At 38.0% G+C, this 18,627-nt stretch overlaps 1 long non-coding RNA gene and 1 pseudogene across 2 annotated transcripts in view; both read left to right on the forward strand.

Annotated features, from left to right (window-relative positions):
* Positions 1–18,627, forward strand: part of LOC309605149 — a 386,329-nt gene that overhangs the window by 325,026 nt on the left and 42,676 nt on the right. The gene's annotated exons all lie outside the window — the stretch shown is intronic.
* Positions 482–16,277, forward strand: LOC309606142 (microtubule-associated protein 1 light chain 3 beta pseudogene; annotated as a pseudogene). The gene has a single exon. The product of its transcript is annotated as a microtubule-associated protein 1 light chain 3 beta pseudogene (transcript).

The following is an 18,627-nucleotide window of genomic DNA, read 5'->3' on the forward strand; positions in this document are numbered from 1 at the left end:
AGGAAGGAAGGAAGGCAGGGAGGGAGAAAGAATCTCATGTGCCAAGACCCACAAAATGCTGGGTGTCATCAGGAAGGACAGCAGAAACAAAATGGAAAGCATGACCTCACACTTTATACAGGTGACTACAGGTCACTTCATAGGGACACAATTTGTTCTCTAGCTCTGCATCACCTGTGCCCACCTTCTTGGGGCCACTAGAGCCAATCCACAGAAGCTCCAGTCCAGGGAACTCAGCATCAAGACCAGTCACTGTGAATCCTCTAGTCTTACATCTTAGTTCTAATTATTGGGCTTCTTTATTTCCCCTATGGTGAAGCCTCACCCTTGTCTTCTAATTCTAAAATTTGCATTCATATCACTTTCCATGGTATGTCACTGCCCCTGCCTTGATTACCACCCAATATACTGTGTCCTTCTAGAACAAAACTGAATTATTATTATGAACTAAACATCATATGAACTAAACATTCACATTTTAATCCTCACAAAGTCCATTTATATAGGTGTAATTACCCCATATTATAGATAAGGAAACTGAGGCTTAGAGGGGTAATTGACCTAAGGTCACATGGTAGTAAGAAGGGAATGCATTTGACATAGTTTTTCACTCTAGAACTTAGTTTTTTTAAGCCATACACTAAATGCCTCCCTTATCCCTGCCATACAAGTATCATAATCTAACGGTGTACGAAGATAAGAAAATGAATAAAACTGGAACATGACACAGGCGTGTAAACTGCGTTATGTTACCAAAGGAAGAAGCAATTCATTCTCCCTCAGAAAACTGTAGAAGGCTTTATTTTCATGATGAGTCTTGGAAGAAATGTGAGGATGGGCTTTCAGGAAAATGGATATGCACAAATGGCCACTAGTAGCTTCTAGTTAGAATTAACATGTTTGATAGAAATGTGTCAATAGCAGAAGCTAAAAGGTTACTGGAGACCAATTAGAGAAGAATTTGAATGCAAACTAATAAGTTAGGACATTGCCCTGGAGCAAGGATACATTTCAATAAAAATTACCTTTGCCCACAGTTTGGAGAATGAATGAAAGCAGAAAAAAATCTAGCAGAGAGGATATAATAATTACAGTCCAGATGGAGATGACGGAGCCTTATCCGGGTCTGCTGTAGCAGGTGGAGGGGCAATTAGAAGGAAGGATTTAAAGTTATACAATTGGTGGGCAATTGGGTTATGAGGGTTGAGAGTAAAGGATTAGTTGAAGATTTGATTTGATTTTAGGCAATAGTTCCAGAAATCTTAGTGTCCTCAAACTAAGAGATACAAAGTGAAATTAGAACAATGTGAGAAAGTACTAAACCATATAGCACGCTTTTAAAATGTGTAAGATCATGAGCAGGTAGTCTAAAAGAGTGCTTCTCACATTTTAATGTGTATATAAATCACTTGGGAATTTTATTAAAATGTGGATTCTGGTTGAGTAGGTCTGTCGTGAGGCCCAGGAACCTGCATTTCTAACAAATTCCTGGTGATGCTGACGCTGGTCCAAAGACCACACTTTGAGTATCAAGATTATAAAATACGAAAAGGGACTTTCAAGACCCTTTTACTCAGATGGCCATTATTTATTATTAAGTATAGATCAGTAAAGAAAACTGGCAATGGAAGTTTTTGGAGGGATGAGGGTGGGGAGGATAGAATATGCCTCGTCTTTTGCAAGTGCTGCATGAAGGCCCAGCACGCTGTCCACAAAGCATCCTAGTGTTGCTTGAGGAGGCCACGTGGACCACGGATGTCTTGGCAGTTCTCCCTGGGAGGTCTTTTCAATGTGTGAGATGGAAAGAATGAGCCCCATGTAACTGCAGAGTTACCGCCTTCACAGCCAAGAACATTCACCTTCTATAGAGTAAAGGTTCCCCTGGCTTCTTCCTTTGCCAAGACTTAAGACAGGCTGGAGATGGAGATGAAAACATTTAGTAGTCAGCTCCCTTAAAGAATGTCGAAAATACACACCAGGGATCTTTGTCCAAGAGTAAATAATTATTGTTTGGCAAATGTTTAAAACAGTGGATGGAATTGTACATAAATCTTGTTCTCTCCTTACCGACGACTACTTGCCTGCTTTAACTTGTAGGTGTGTTGTTACTTGTTTCTGTTTGAATCTCGTTTCATAATGAAAGTACTCAATAAAATTACCTTTTAAGAAATGTGTGGTGGCTCTTGCAGCCACCGCCTGGAGCCTCCGGGACCCTCCACCTCGCCGCCCCCGCCCCGCCTGCCCCGCCATGCCTTCGGAGAAAACCTTCAAACAGCGCCGAACCTTCGAACAAAGAGTAGAAGATGGCCTGCTTACCTGAGAGCAGCATATCCTACCAAAATCCCGGTAATAATAGAACAATACAAAGGTGAGAAGCAGCTTCCGGTCCTGGATAAAACAAAGCTCTTGGTGCCTGCATGTCAACACGAGTGAGTTCATCAAGATAATTAGAAGGCGCTTACAGCTCCACGCTAATCAAGCCTTCTTCCTGTTAGTGAATGGACATAGCATGGTTGAGTGTGTCCACGCTGATTTGTGAAGTGTATGAAAGTGAGAAGGATGAAGATGGATTCCTGTGTATGGTATACGCCTCTCAGGAGACTTTTGGAAGGAAATTTCCTGTGTAAGAATAAAAAAAAAAAAAATGTGTCTGTTCTCGAATTTTTTAAACCCTTACCAAGGAATAAAAAAGGGATGTTACCAACTGAAAAAAAAAAAAAGAAATGTGTGCTAACAACCACCCCTTAAATATATTGCAGTTTCTATAACATTAAAGACTCCAAGAATTGAAAGGAGTTTTAAAAGTCTGCTGAGACTACCAGTGATTCTACACGGAATTCCAACTAAGTGATCAGCTACCGTCTACTTGAATACCTCCAGTGACAGTCAGCTCACCACCACACAGAGGTTTCAGTATACTTGCTGACAGCTCTGTTGGAAAATTCTAACTTACGTTATGCCAGGCTGGCTTCATGACTGTTTAATTTATTAGTCCTAGTTCCACTCTGTAGAGTCAGAGAGAAAAAATGTAACATCTTTTTCAAATAATAGTCCTCCCAATGTTGAGCTACTGTGGGCTCTGCTTTCCAGGTCAAAAATTCTTAGTTCTTTGGACTGTTCCTCATATAAAATAAATTCAAATCTCTTCTCCCTCTGATTACCTGTACTCTAGAAGTACTCCAGCTTTCCTCTTAAATTGTGGTGTTCTCAATCAAAGGGAAAACTCATAATGGAACTCAGAACAGTTTAGATTAAACTGTGCCTATTACATCCTTTATTTTAGTTATTTTTTCCACCTTAATGAACCCTACAATCACACTAATGAGGCAGAAAGAGAAAAAGAGTAAGAATCTTGTGGAAAAAAGGATCTGGGATCAGTCATCTTAGTCCCTACTCTTATTAGCTGTGTGAGCAAATTATTTCACCGCCCTGAGCTTAAAATTTCAATTTATAAAATGGCAAAAATTAACCTTAAAAATTAATGATGTACATAAAATTTATAGGCAAATGTATGCAAAGTCCCTGATAATGCTTGGCATATAATAGATATTCAATAAACTATAACCATTATAAATGTTGGTATTTTGGCGAGGCATGCCAATGGTTAATCTATATTTCATTTAGAATCACCTTAAAATCCTTAAGCACTTTTATGTCATATTTCACTAGTACAATTATTTTTATTGTGAAACCAGTGACATAAATTTACCTTTACCTATTTACTTTTATTTCTTTCAAATGTCCACCTATTATTTCAGAGTCACTTGAATTCCTTATGCATAACATTTCAAGAATCAAATATTTTAACTACCCTTCTCAACTTTGAACCATATAAAATTCTGGTCAGCATGACATTATTTAAAATATCAAGGACCTCCCTTGTGGCACAGTAATTAAAAATCCACCTGCCAACGCAGGGGACACGGGTTTGAGCCCTGGTCCAGGAAGACCCCACATGCCGCAGAGCAATGAAGCCCGTGCGCCACTATTGAGCCTGCACTCTAGAGCCCACGAGCCACAACTACTGAGCCGGCACACCTAGAGACCGTGCTCCGCAACAAGAGAAGCCACCGCAATGAGAAGCCCGCGCACCACAACAAAGAGTAGCCCACGCTCGCCGCAACTAGGGAAAACCCGCGTGTAGCAACGAAGACCCAATACAGCCATAAATAAATAAATAAATTTATAAAAAAATAAAATAAAATATCATATTTGAATCACATGTCCTTGTTTAAAATGTTTTCCAAAAATGTAAGAACTTGTCTAAAAAAACAACATGACATTGTTTAAAGTGTAAAAAAAACAAACATAAGGTACACACACACACACACAAGGTTGAATGAAGGGTCCTATGTCTCTAGGAATATCACCATTCAAATAAACATTGACCCTCTGAATCTAGCCCTTGGACTTCCTATGAATTACTCTATTTACACTAAAGCATCCTCTAACTGTTCCACCTATTCACCTATTCAAAGTTGTCATAGGCAGGGGCCTCCAACCACCGGGCCACACAGCAGGAGGTGAGAAGCAGGCTAGCGAGTGAAGCTTCATCTGTATTTACAGCTGCTCCCCATTGCTCGCATTACCGCCTGAGCTTCACCTCCTGTCAGCATTACGGTGAGTTGTATAATTATTTCATTATATATTACAATGTAATAATAATAGAAATAAAGTGCACAATAAATGTAATGCACTTGAATCACCCCAAAACCATCCCCCCACCCCGGTGTGTGGAAAAATTGCCTTCCACGAAACTAGTCCCTGTTGCCAAAAAGGTTAGGGACCACTGTCATAGGGGACTCCAACATCATGTTGAAATTTAAACATGTGCTGTATATACCTAACTCACCAAAGAAGGAAATGATTCTACCATGGATGATTTATTCTTGGTGAACCCATAAGTCTAATAATAACCATTGCTTCCTTTTCCAAATGCTTACAACATCTCCTTTTATTGAAATTTGTTAGTTCTTCATAATGACTTAACCTCTTAATCGTTAGCAAAATTCCCTCATTATCATAAGTAATATTCCCTATTTTGGAGGACACTTGGCCTGATACTAATATAGCTATTCCTACTTTCTTTTGATTCCTGTTTGCTTTTCATTAATTCACTTTTATCTGCAGATTCATATTTAATTGGATGGGTATTTTTTTATCCAGTCTGATAATCTCTGCCTTAAATGTTATGTTTATACAATATATAGTTAAGGTAATTATCAATATGGTTGATTTCAATTTATAACACTGTTATTTGTTTTCTGTTATTGCATCTATTATTATCTATTTTCTGTCTTCTTTTGGATTAAGTGAATTTTTAAATTCCATTTCATCTGTACTATTAGTTTATTAGCCATACATCCCCTTTTTTTTTTGAGCAGGAGTTCTAGGGTTTACACTCTAAACTTATCAAATATTCTGCCACTTCACATATAATGTAAAAATGTTCATTTTTTCCCCCTCCTGTTCTTTGTGTTATTCTTGACATATAATTTAGTTCTACTTTTGTCATAAACCCTATGATATATTACTATATTTGCATTACACAGTGAATTATTTTTTAAAGAAATAAAAAGAAAAATCCCTAATACTTACTGTTTCTACTTCTTTTTATTTTTTTCTATAGATCTACGCTTCCATCTGATATTGTTTTCCATTGGTCTGAAGAACTTCCTTTAATATTTTTTATAATGCAGATCTGCCAGCAATAGATTCTCTCAGCCTTGGTTATCTGAAAAAGTTTTCATTTTCCTTCATTTTTGAAATACAGTTTCACTGGATATAGGTTTCTAGGTTGAATTTTGTTTCTTTAATCATTTTCAATATGTCTTTCTATTGTTTTCTGGCTTCCCTGATTTTGGATAAAATCTGAGGACATTTTTATCTTTTTTTCTCCTCTATATAATTTGTCTTTGTTTGGTTTTCTGGAGTATACTCTGCTTGGAATTCATTGAAATTCATGGATTTGTGTATAAAATACTGTAAAAGTTCTCTTCAAATATGGAAATTTTTAAACTCTTTTTTCTAAAATTTTTACTGCTCCCCTTCTCCTTAGATTTCAATTACATATTGGCAAAGTTAAATTCCTTGCTATGGTCCACCAGGTTACTGAGGTGCTCTTACAATTTTTTCATTCCTTTTTCTCTCTATGCTGCATTTTGTAGGTTTTCTATTACAATGCTTTCTGGTTCCGCAATCTTTTCTTCAGTAGAATCTAATCTTCTGTTAAGTCCATCCAGTAAATTTTTATTTCACAAGTCAGGAATACACAATGCTCTACCTGAATTCTCCCTCCCTACACAAAGGGCTGTAAATTGCCTCTAGGCAGAAAGCCAAAGTAATCACAGGACACACCTCAGGTGTTCCCTTCTCTCAGTGGTCACAGCCTACCTAGCCTGTTTCTGGTCCAATGTCTGAACATAACTGTTTCATGGATTTTGCCTAATGTGCTAGTTCTTCACAGTGGAATGGCAATTCCTAAATCAGTTTTTCCTTCATAGCCGGCAGCAAAAATCTCATCCTGTGTAATTCAGGGAAATGCTAAACTAGAGAATTTATATAGATACTTTAGATTTGTTTTTATATTTCTGAGCCATTACTTTACTTTCTAATCATTTATTAAGAGAATGATAACTAATTCATAGGAATTTTAAAAATGAGAAATCTCAACTGAAATTGGTATTTAATAGCCAGAAGACAAATTGCAGGCATATCATTTGAGAAGGAAAAATCTTAAATTAAGTCAGAATATTTTAAGTACCATTGATACAGGACACACAATGAGTAATACCATATAGTGTTTAATTTATCATGAATTCTTACTTGTATACCAAAGAAATGGTTCTTGCCTATTTCCCCAATTAAAACATTAAAATCAGGCATCAAAAAGATCATCCAATATTAGAAGGAAAGTATATCACCTTTTCCAACCCTCAAATTTTATAGCATTGGAGAAGAGAGTCAGAGAAGTTAACTTTTTCATTCTCCTAAGGCAACATAGCTTATTATTGGAAGAGCTGATGTTACCTGATTCCCAATTCCATGAGCCATACTCTTGTTGTTCCCTCCTCCGTCAGAATTCAGAGTGTACTGAAACATAGTGTTGTAAAACTAATCTATATAAAGATAACAAATAGGATGTTATCTTTCCAAAAATTAGAATTATTTTTTCAATTATCCTCATGCTGTATTATCTTTAAATTGTTAATTAAGCAAATACTAGATTAAATTCTACTACATATCATCCTTTATAGCCAATTATTGCTTTTATAAAAATCAAACAGCCAAATTATGGTGCAAAGGAAGTGGGATCTTTAGCCTGTAGAGTATTATATTGAGTTAAAGTTTTAGAAAATAGTTATTATTTGAGCCCACGGAGATTTTTTTTTTAATTACATTCTTTATCAAGAATCCTAAGTCCTTATAAAATATCTTATCCCTTCAAGAGGTCCCTTAAGGTTTTATTTTTACACTCATACTTAGCAAGCATTTAAGCAAATAATTCATCTGACTAAGTTGTTGATACAGTTGAATTGAGTCTTTGGTAAACTTGTGTTTGATTAAATAATGACCTGAATAATGTTCAAACAATTCAGAATTAGCTGTCTTAAAAGAAGTTTATAATTCCCTTTACTTATTATTAAACACTGTATTACCTCACTTGCTTGAAATATGGACCTTGAATTCAAAGAGAGGAGGTGCCATAGTAAGTGAAAGCTAAAATGTGACCCCAAGTTTCTGAACCCCAAACAGCTTCCCATTGGTTTTATCAATGTTCCATTTCAGTGTCTTCCTCTGGTCCAGCATTAACCAAACTTATGTTGAAATACATGTTTGAGAAAAAATACATTAGTTCAACTGAGTTACCAGTTGGAGAAAAAGAGTGTTAAACCCTGAGGAAATGAGTTTCCAGATATGTATTTTTTTTTCATTTTGTTTTATTTTTTTTTTAAATTGGAGTACAGTTGCTTTACACTGCTGTGTCAATTTCTACTGCACAGTAATGTGAATCAGCCATACATATACATATATCCCCTCTTTTTTGGATTTACTTCCCATTTAGGTCACCACAGGGCACTGAGTAGAGTTCCTTGTGTTATACAGTGGGTTCTCATTAGTTATGTATTTTATACATAGTAGTATATATATATGTCAATCCCAATCTCCTAATTCATCCCACTCCCCCTCCCCCTTGGTATCCATACGTTTGTTCTCTACATCGTTGTCTCTATTTCTGCCTTGCAAGTAAGATCATCTATACCATTTTTCTAGATGCCACATATATGCGTTAATAGACAGTATTTGCTTTTCTCTTTCTGACTTACTTCAAAAGATACATGCACCCCAATGTTCACTGCAGCGCTATTTACAATAGCCAGGACATGGAAGCAACCTAAGTGTTCATCAACAGAGGAATGGATAAAGAAGATGTGGTACATATATACCATGGAATATTACTCAGGAATAAAAAGGAACAAAATTATGTCATTTGCAGAGATATGGATGGACCTAGAGACTGTCATAAAGAGTGAAGTAAGTCAGAAACAGATATGTATTTATACATTTTGGTCAGTAGATAATTATTGAGTACCTACTACACACTAGACATTATGCTAGGGAAGACATTAATGTACAGGCCATAGTGATAATTAGCAATCTGTATTATCCCGTCCATTTGTTTCTTTAGTTGTTGACTGCTTCCCCCACTCAACACCACCGGCAAACGCTGAAATGGAAACTCCATCAACCCTCCGTGTCTTGTTCATCATTGGATCACTAGCCACTTGACTGGTTCCTGCCTTAGGCACTCAATCAATATTTGTTGCTTGATTGAATGAATGACATTTCCCTACCCTCATGAGAGTCTGATGTTAGGGAGATGTTTGGGGAAATTGATAGCAAAGGACACGGTTCAAATGAAGGAAGAGCTGAAAATTTTCAGAATGTTTTTACTGTGATCTATCAATATTTTATGCCTCTGAATTTTCTGGTTTTCAGATCAGCATTTTTTAAATATTTATTTATATATATTTAATGTTGTATATTTTAGTGATTTTTCAATTTCTATTTATTTCACCTTACTCTCATAGCAAAAATATGGCAAAACAGATATAGAAATCTTATAACGTAAGAACTGGACAGGGAAGGAGGAAGAATCTAGTGCTATTTGGATGGGGCAAGTCCCTTGGGCAATCTCTGCTCTTACTTTGGGTCTACCTTAAAGCCAGATTCACCAGTGGGCTCCTCCTCAAAAAAAAATCCAAATTCAAAAGAATTGGTGAATAATATAAATAGTAGACAGATTATTTGTGCAGAAGAATTCCAAATAACTTATACAGATGCTCCACCCTCAGAAAGGTAGAGCATAATTCCCAGTGAGCGGAGCTACCCATAGAGACTTCGTTCCAAAGCGCTCAGGAAGGAAAAAGTAAGGAAAGAAGAACTTTACAGAATAGAAACCTGGCAGACACCACCTGAGGTAGATGATCAAGTCAACACTGACAGAGATAAGTCATATGTGTAGCATGTACTCTTGATATGAAGTCATGAGAATGGCACTTTACTTGTGTGGTCTTCCTTGCAAAAACCCATACCCCCTCTCTAATCATGAAAAAACATTAGACAACTCCAAATAGAGGGACATTTTACAAAATACCTGACCAGTAGTGCCTCAAAACTGTCACGATCACTAAAAACAAGAAAAGTCAGAGAAAGTGTCACAGTCAAGAGGAGCTTAAGGAGACAGAATAAGGAAATGTAATGTGGTGTCCTACATAGAATCCTGGAAGAGAAAAAATGACATAAGGTACAAACTAAGGAAATCTGAGTAAAGTATGGTCTTTCGCTAATAATAATGCATCAAGATTGGTTCATTAATTGTGACAAACTTATCGTGCTACTGTAAGATATTAGGGGAAATTTCATGTTACGGTATATGGGAACTCTGTACTATGTTTCCAACTTTTCTGAAAATTTAAAGCTATTCTAAAATAAAATGTTTTCAAAGAAAGAAAGAAAAAGGGAGGGAGGGAGGGAGGAAGGAGGGAGGGAAAGGAGGAAGAAAGAAAGAAAGAGAGCCCTTATCTGAAGTCGCAGGCCTGGTCTTAAGATATTTCTGCCAGATCACTCTGCAGTAGAAAGAAGATAGCCATTTCTTCCTCTATCATCTTTCCAGCTCCCTGAGCAACTTCATCATCCCTGTAAATGACCCTCCAAATTCATCCTAGTCTCATCCTAGTCTCTCTCTGCTGAACTTCAGAGATCTCCCCCCCTACTTCCCACTGGCCACCCACACGTTGCCCTATCAGACAGGAAATGCCTGCTGGAAATACCCCCAGCCTCCTGTTCTCCTACTTCTACTCACTGAACCCAACCTTTGCCACCAGGGTGAATTCCTATTCCTTGTCACTTCCTGTCATCCCAACTGATCAACTCTCTTCCTTACACTGCACCTCTCAAGAACTTGCTTGGGCCCCAAGACCCATGATTATCTGCATACACCCTAAATGCTCATATGCCCTATGCATTCAGCAACCACTGCTTCCCCAGGCCCCCCACTCAGCTGATCTTCCAGTCCTATTCCCAGAATGCTCAGCGCTGTCAGCAAAAAAATCAAAGTACTCAGTTGACTGGCTCCAGAATAACAATATCCCATCCCTGCTGGATTCTCATGGAGTCCACTGATCCCTTTTCTTTACCCTAAATGCCCTTGTACCAAGTGCTCTCAACAGCTTTCCTGGACCTTTTCCACCTGGTTGGAATCCCTAGCTTATACCCTCCCTCCTTCATTTCTTCAAAAAGAAGTGCCTCCTGCCTGAGAAGATTGTGGCCACACACATCTAAACTCTTCAGCTTCCTTTCCCTCCCCTGGCAGGAACGCCCCTCCTTACTTTCACCCTTCCTGCCTCCCTACCCTCACCCTGACAGCACATTCCCCTCTTTCCACCGTCTTCTCATCTTTCCCCAGGGAAAAACAGTCAGAGGTCTTTACACCCCACCCCCAATCATTGTCTAAAATCCCTCTCATTTCCCCAGGGGACTTGTCTCCTTAATTCTCTTTCCCTCTCTTTCTCTCATGACTTTAGTGTCTTCCATTGTTCCACTCTCTACTTCTCTCTGGCTTTCAAATATTTCCCCATCCTACGAACAAGCTTTCTTGACTGTACTTCTGATTGCCAGACAATGACACTGCATTCATTAATAGCTTGTAAATGACTCTGTTTGATAGGCATTTTTTTTTCCAAAATGTTAGGAGAGGCAAAGAAAAAAAATGATAATAAATTGCATCACTAGCAGTGAAAACATGGGCACGACTATCTAGGTCACGTTCTATGGGTCTCTAATTCATCTGCTATTTCTCTGTGTTTCCAGAGCTTCCAGATAAGGATTCTGTTACAGAGCTAACATTATCTTGTCTTTTATTGTACCAGGTTGTTGACTTGCCTAAAATTTTCTTGAGGGAAGAGTTCACATTTTATTTATCTCTGACATAGTGTTTTGTGAATAATAGGAATTAATCGTTACTGAAAGAAAAAGTGGTGAACTGGCTTTTTTCCAGGCTCACTATTAATGTTAGCTTTCTAAAAATAATTTTTAATATTCTATTCCTAAAAGGATTTGAAGTTGCTATTTTCCTCTTTAAGCACAAAAAAGTAAAAATGAGGAACACAGCCCGAGGACCTAGATGATATGGAAAATCACGTCTGCAATTCATTTGATATAGATTCTGCCTGCTGCCAAGAGGTCCTTGAGAGCAGGGTCCCATTTTGATGTGTGTTTTGTACAGTGCCTAGGTCAATGGGAATTCATGGTGAATAAATATAAGGTGAAAGCAATGTGACTGATGGATCCAGTGAAGAACGAGAGTCCTAGTATCTATTTTCAGCTCTAGAATTACATAGATAGCCTTTGGCCTCTAACATGAGGCTTTGAAAGTTAAATTCTTCAGCCTTGGTATCAGAAATAATACCTGCACACCTAGACAGTTTCAAAAAGGTTTTGCTTAATAAAATGGTCACAAAAGAAGAAAGTGTTGCTCTTTACCGAGCAGAATAAATCAATAGCACAGCATTCCAGAGAGGTCTGCATTAATATGACAAAAACACATTCTATCCATTCTCCTAGGTTCTTTCCTTCCAAATAATTATATTTGCATTCCTCCTTAATTAGAGCTACTGGGTTTTCATAGTTGCTTAATTAAATTGGGGGAATTTCAACTCTGTGATGCCTTTAGGAAAGTGATTCCAATTATGGGGCCAATCTGTCAGCAAAGGTGAAGAGGCCAAAACATTTTAACAGCAAAGTTACAGAGAACAAAGGATGAATATAAGTACTTAATAATTAGCCTTGCTATTAGTTGAGTTTTGTAGAAATTGCTCACAGACTTTGACTTAAAAACCTTGACTGCAAGGCATGGGCTTGTAATTCAGCCTCTAAGCTCAGATGGCTCAAGTAGCTATTTGTTCTCTTTCAGGGACAATACCATACTGAGGGGACAGCGTCGCCTCTGTTGTGACAGGTCACACATTCAGCGCCAGGAGAATCAAGGTCAGCTATGGCGAGAGGGAGCCCATGCTGTGGAGCTCCTGCATATTCTCCATCTGTGCCACCCTACCCTGTCATTGACCTATTGTGCACTTCTAGGTGGTTGAGGACAGAAACTGACTGGTATTACCTGGATGAGTCATCTACTCACCTGGCTTTTCAATGCTTCTTCTGTGATATATGTTCTCCGCATTAGTTATTGACTGTTGAATAACAAATTAGCTCCAAACTTAGCAATTTAAAACTATACATGTAGCAACTATACTCCAATAAAAATTAATTTAAAAGAACATCCACCATTTAAAAAAATGAAATAAAAAATAAAATTGCATCAGAAACAAGAACATACTTGGGAATAAACCTGACTAACAAGGTAAGAACAAACAAACACAAAAACATGTTTATTATTTCAGCTTTTGTGGGTTAGGTATCCAGACACTGATTTTATGGGTTCTCTGCTTCAAGTATCTCACAAAGCTGCAACAAGGTTTCTGCAAGGGCTAGAATCCATCTTATCTGAAGTCTCAACTGGGGAAGGATCTGCTTCTGAACTCAGGGGGTTGTTGGCAGGGCTCAATTCTTTGCAGGCTGTTACACTGAGGGCCTCAGTTCCCTGCTGGCTGCTGGTTAGAGACTGCCTTCAGTTTCTTGCCACGTGGGTCTCCTAACTATGGTGGTTTGTTTCACCAAAGTCAGCAAGAGAGATAGATAGAGACAGAGAGACAGAGGGAGGTGGGGGAAGAGAAACTGCCAGCAAGATGGGAGTAACTATCTTATGTAACAAAATCTAGAAGTGACATTGCATCTTCTTTGCTACAATATGTTGGCTAGTTATAGTAGCTAGGTCACCCCACAGTAAAGAGGAGGGGATTACTCAGGGCATGGATAACAACAGACAAAGATCATTGGGACCATCTTAGCATATACCTGCCACAGTCTCTGATGGCTATTATATGAGACACAGAGATCCACACATTTTATGCCCACTCCTCTAGGTCCATCCACTTCCTTCTTTCCCAGGCCTGCTTGACTTTTATCTTCCAAAATTGCTCCTTCCAGGCTTCAGATCAACAGGTGAGCCATTTGCCACTTCCCAGGAGTATGTATATCGTTATCCTTACCTCTGACCACCCTCCACAGAAAGTCAATGACCAGTTACCTCTTCAGATCTCTGACTACTAGAAAAATTTCCCTCCACCTTGTCTTTCACCTCTGCGTTGGGGCAGAACACTCTCTTTTTAGCTCTTACTAACATATTAAGCTAACTTATTCATGAACCAGGCCCAAGTTTTGTTTTGGGCTTTTTGATTTTTGTTCGTATGTTTGTTTTAGTTTCAAAAGTACATTTATTGCTTGCTCCTGATTGCAAATAACTTTGGCACCATTGGATCTACTAGGTCTCATGGTCCAAAAGGCAGAATTGCTCTTACCGTGTTGTAAAGCCATCTCTTGCTCTCCGTCTGACTCAAAACTGGTAGCCTTCTAAGAATCACTTTATAAATAAGTTGGAACAATATTTTCAAGTATGGTATATGCTGTTTCTAAAAATCAAAAAAATGCTCTAAACTTCTGTAACTTATCCCTAATGGTTAAATGTGCAGGACCAATAACTTTATCTTGAAAAGAAATGTCCTGACTTGCCCTAGACTACTTTACCAATGCACAAACCCCTGAAACGTTGTAAGTTTTATCTTCCACGCTCTGGTGCCTTACAGAGGGATTTGTACTGCTTGCCACTTCCTACTCATCAAGTCACATTAACTTGATGTCATCAATATAGAAGAGCAGCAGGATATTGGATTGGGAGGAACAGGAATGGTGAGTGCCAAAAAGATGTAGTTAGAGCCTCAGAGATAGTCTAGTCCTAAGCTACTTTAACTGGGGAGAAGAGAAATATAAAAATCGAATAACAGTAGAAGATTTTATGCAGTGTTTATCAACTTTATGGTAGGGGCAAAAAAATGGTGTAAGAGTTTAGAGAGAGGTAAAAGCATTGTAAGCAAGATGGTTTCTATAAGTCAACACCTAGACCTATTGCACATGGGCTAAAGCACGAATTAGTGTGTTTATTTTTCATGTATACTGTCCAAAATGTGTCCAGATCAGTTGGAGGATTTGTTACCACACAGCCATTTAGGAATCCAAGCACATAGAGGCTTTGTCGTCTTGCATATGTGCTTTCCTGTTTCCTAGGTCACCTAGGACTTTGATATGCCATTAGTGGAAAAGGAAGGGTTTCATGTGTGCATTAACAGTTTTATTAACTTGGAAGCAGCACACATCCCTTTCTCGCATATTCTATTGGCAGGAACTCAGTCTCATAGCTATACCCAATTACAGTCGAGATTGAGAAGTGGATTCCAGCCACAGAACTGATTATATAATTAACAGGACCGTATTCAAAATGAAAAGATGGGGACCCTTTTTGAAAAAGCAGGAAAAAAGTGCTGTTAAAGATACCAAAATATAAAGCTTTTACTTTTCTTCTGTGGTCTCTCTCTCAATTTGTCATAGTGTTTTTTAATTTGATATTGAGTGTCTTTCTAAGGAAAGAATAAAAATTTTAGATTATTAGCATGAATTTTGCCATTCATCTTTGTATTGCACAATGCCAGCTTTATATGCAAGTATGAGTATTTAATCCATATGTGGAATCACTGAAATTCACAATTTGTTTTTGGTAGCTTGCACACGTGTGCACATATGTATATTTTGTTCTTACCAGAACAGTGGAAACAGTGCACAAAATGAATTCAGCTCTTTTTATTTCACTTCTTGGTACATTCTGCCAACACTCTCTACCTTCAGCTTTCTGATGAGTAAGGAAGAACTGCAAGGAAAAGGAACTATGGGTTATCCCATCTTTTCCTTTTTCTCTATGTCATCTTTTTCAGAGTAAGTGGTTGGCTAACATAAGGAAGTAAGAAAGGATATGATAGTGTTTCTTGGTTGTTTGTGTTTCTTAGACCATCGTTGGCTTCTGTTTTCAAAGCAAGCTCAGGTTCAAAGGGTCTCTCAAGGTGGTCTCTCAAGGTTGTCAGTGACTTCTTTATTCATACATGTAACATATTGGCCTTGCACTCACCTTGAGTCTCACTGCACTTCCACACATGGTGGGTGCACCAGAATTCTGTGCTCATGAGACGTTGCAAAAACCGTATACAAATGGGACAGCAGAGAACAGGAGACATGCATATTATGTGTAGTTCCCCTGCTTGTACACATGCTCTATTTTCCCATTGGACTTGACTTACAAAACACAAGATCAAAAATAAAATTATTAAGAATTTTTAAGACAGCAACAGCAGAGCGTTACCTGAGCACAGGGTCCTCTGAGCACGGTGTCTGATGCAACTTCACAGGCTGCACACTTATGAAGCCAGCTCTGTCTAAGTGTGTACCCAGAAAGAAATAAAGAAGAATTTGGTTTTATGAAAGGAAAGTTTTGTGAAAGAGTTAATGCTTAAGAATATCTAGGTGTGAAAACAGTATGGTTTCTGTAGTTTAACTACTTACCATTTTGTGTTTGTTATATACCAATATATATGCCTAACATATGCCAGGTAGCAGACCTTTGTAGGAATTATCTCTAACTACACAATTATTCTGAAAGGGATATTAGTATCATTCCCAACTTGCAGTTGAGAAATTAAGGCTCATAGAGATTAAATGCTTCCCCAGGGCCACTAAAGTAATGTCTATTTCACTCCAAAACTCTTATTCTTTATGCTGATATATCCACTCCATATAGATTACTTCGTACTGTTATTCTTTATGCTGATATATCCACTCCATATAGATTACCAGTAACCAAATTAAATCATTTTTTTAAAAATACCTTTTTTACTATCTACAACATATTTTTTTTCCTAATCTGTATGTACCTGGCCCAAGACCACCTCAGTAAAGCTTGTGGAAGGAACCTTTGGGATAATCAAACCCAGCTCCACTCATGAAACATGACTACTTTCTATAACATCACTAAGTGGATATCTGTCCACTGTTTGACTGTTCCAAGTGTCATTTATTCCATTTGCAGTAAGTCCTCAGCAAAGCAAATCTGAATCAAATCAAGTGCAATAAAAATATTAGGCTGCACATTTTCACAGCACAAAGAACTGTTGCATGATAAAATTAGACTAAATAAATATATTTAGGAAATATTTAGGCGATATTATTGTTTGTGGGCATGAAACATTTGTCTTCCATTATTATTACGTATATACAATCTAATAATTTCCCAATGAGAAAATATCCTGACTAGCAGACAGCTGGGGGACAGGTGAATGAGGCTGCAAAGACTTCAGTCTCTGGTATGTCCTGTCTTGCATTTTGATGAGCTGGTGGGAGACAGTGTGAGCAATAGGAAGAGAACAGAGTGTGGAGTTTAAAAACATCTGGATTCAAATTTCAGTTACACAACTGGTTCCAGGTCTCACCAGCTATACGAAGTTAAAGTAGAAACTTAAGCTCTCTGAGTCTCTGCCTTGTCTGGAAACTGAGAATAATGATAACTACTTCACAGAATTGTTAAGAGAATCAGAGGAATCAGATAAGCTGATATAGGTAAATTTCTTCATCAATAACAAGGTGCTATGCAAATAGAGATATCATTATGCCCTCCAGTACTTAAAGGACATGAATGAATGTAAAATAAATTAGAGATGAGAGAGAAACTGACTAAAAGCAGAGCAAGGTATAAGAGGAATGAAGAAAAAGGTGAATGAGAAAGGGAAAAGAACAAACACTGGGAGAGGAGAAAGTCTGTTCTGCCCTCTGCATTTATTCAGAATAACTTCTTTATATCCAACATTGTGCGACATGTTATCAGAAATTTTTAAAAGTAACAATAAAGCAGTAGAAAATACGATCCCGACTTGAGCAAGTGCTTCCTATTACAGTTTAGAAGCAGAAGACAAGGCCTTATCATTTACTTGACTTCTTCTGTGATTTTGGTTGAAGATATGGCCAATTTGAGCCTCATTTCATCTGTAAAATGGGAATGATAAATCTCTCTCTTCCCAGATTGTTGATGAGAACTGACTGAGAAAGCATATGTGAAAATACACTGTGAGCGTGTGAGCTATTGGTGTGGTTCTGTTCATCAGCACAGATGACAGGATAGGATCACAATTATTGATACACTTGGAACTCATCATTTCTGTTTGACAAATATGGCCGTAAACCGGAAACAGGACAGTCAAACATAATTAAAGGCTAAATGACTGCTCTGTAATGACAAACAAGTTTTTCTTTTTAAACTCCAACAGCCTCAAGTGTTGCAGTACGCCTTAAGGAGATTGACATAGGAATACAATTCAGGGAGAGAAAGAGTGACTTCAATGGCAGCTTTACCTCTCCTTACATTCCCTTTGGATCTAATTCTTGGATTTCAGTTTCCCCCCATGAACGGGTGATAATTGCAAATTCACAGTATGTGGACTTGGGTTGGTTGATTGATTTGTTTGCCGTGTTTGTGTGTTTGCTGCATAGCGAGCTTCCTTTCTCTGGAAAGAGCACCATATTTCCTTTGATAGAATGGGCTCTTGAACTCCATGCAGTTTTGGTGGGTCTTAAATAAAGATATTATTTCTTTCTTGAAGGGAAGAATAGGGGTTAATGATTCAAGCTTGGCCACTACGACCTTGAGCTTAAGACAAAGGACTTGAAAAGATGACTGGAGCTGACTGGTCCACAATGTTATCTGATGAGACTGAGGTTAACTCTTGCTACTTGATTTCCCAAGAGCTCTCTTGTTTCCAAACCCTTCCCACGGTGGCTCCGCAAATGTTCCTTCGGTTCTGTGAATCAACTCAGACACTTTCATTAAGCAACCTCTTTGTCTAAATTAGCCAAAATGGGTTTCTGTTGCCAGAAACCAAAACCTAACAAACACCCCCAAAACAACCAAAAACAGAAAATACAATGATACCGCAACCTTGCAGTGCGGAGAGGGAATAATTTCAGTCAACTCTAAGACTTGTGGGAACAAGTGTTGTTCAGATGTACTTTTCCATTGTGTAGTTAACACAGGACAAAATGTGTAAGTGAATCCACCCATCCTTACAAGGCACAAACCCT

This window comes from Balaenoptera borealis (assembly GCF_965194805.1).
Source record: "Balaenoptera borealis genome assembly, chromosome: 11".
NCBI classification, from domain to species: domain Eukaryota; kingdom Metazoa; phylum Chordata; class Mammalia; order Artiodactyla; family Balaenopteridae; genus Balaenoptera; species Balaenoptera borealis.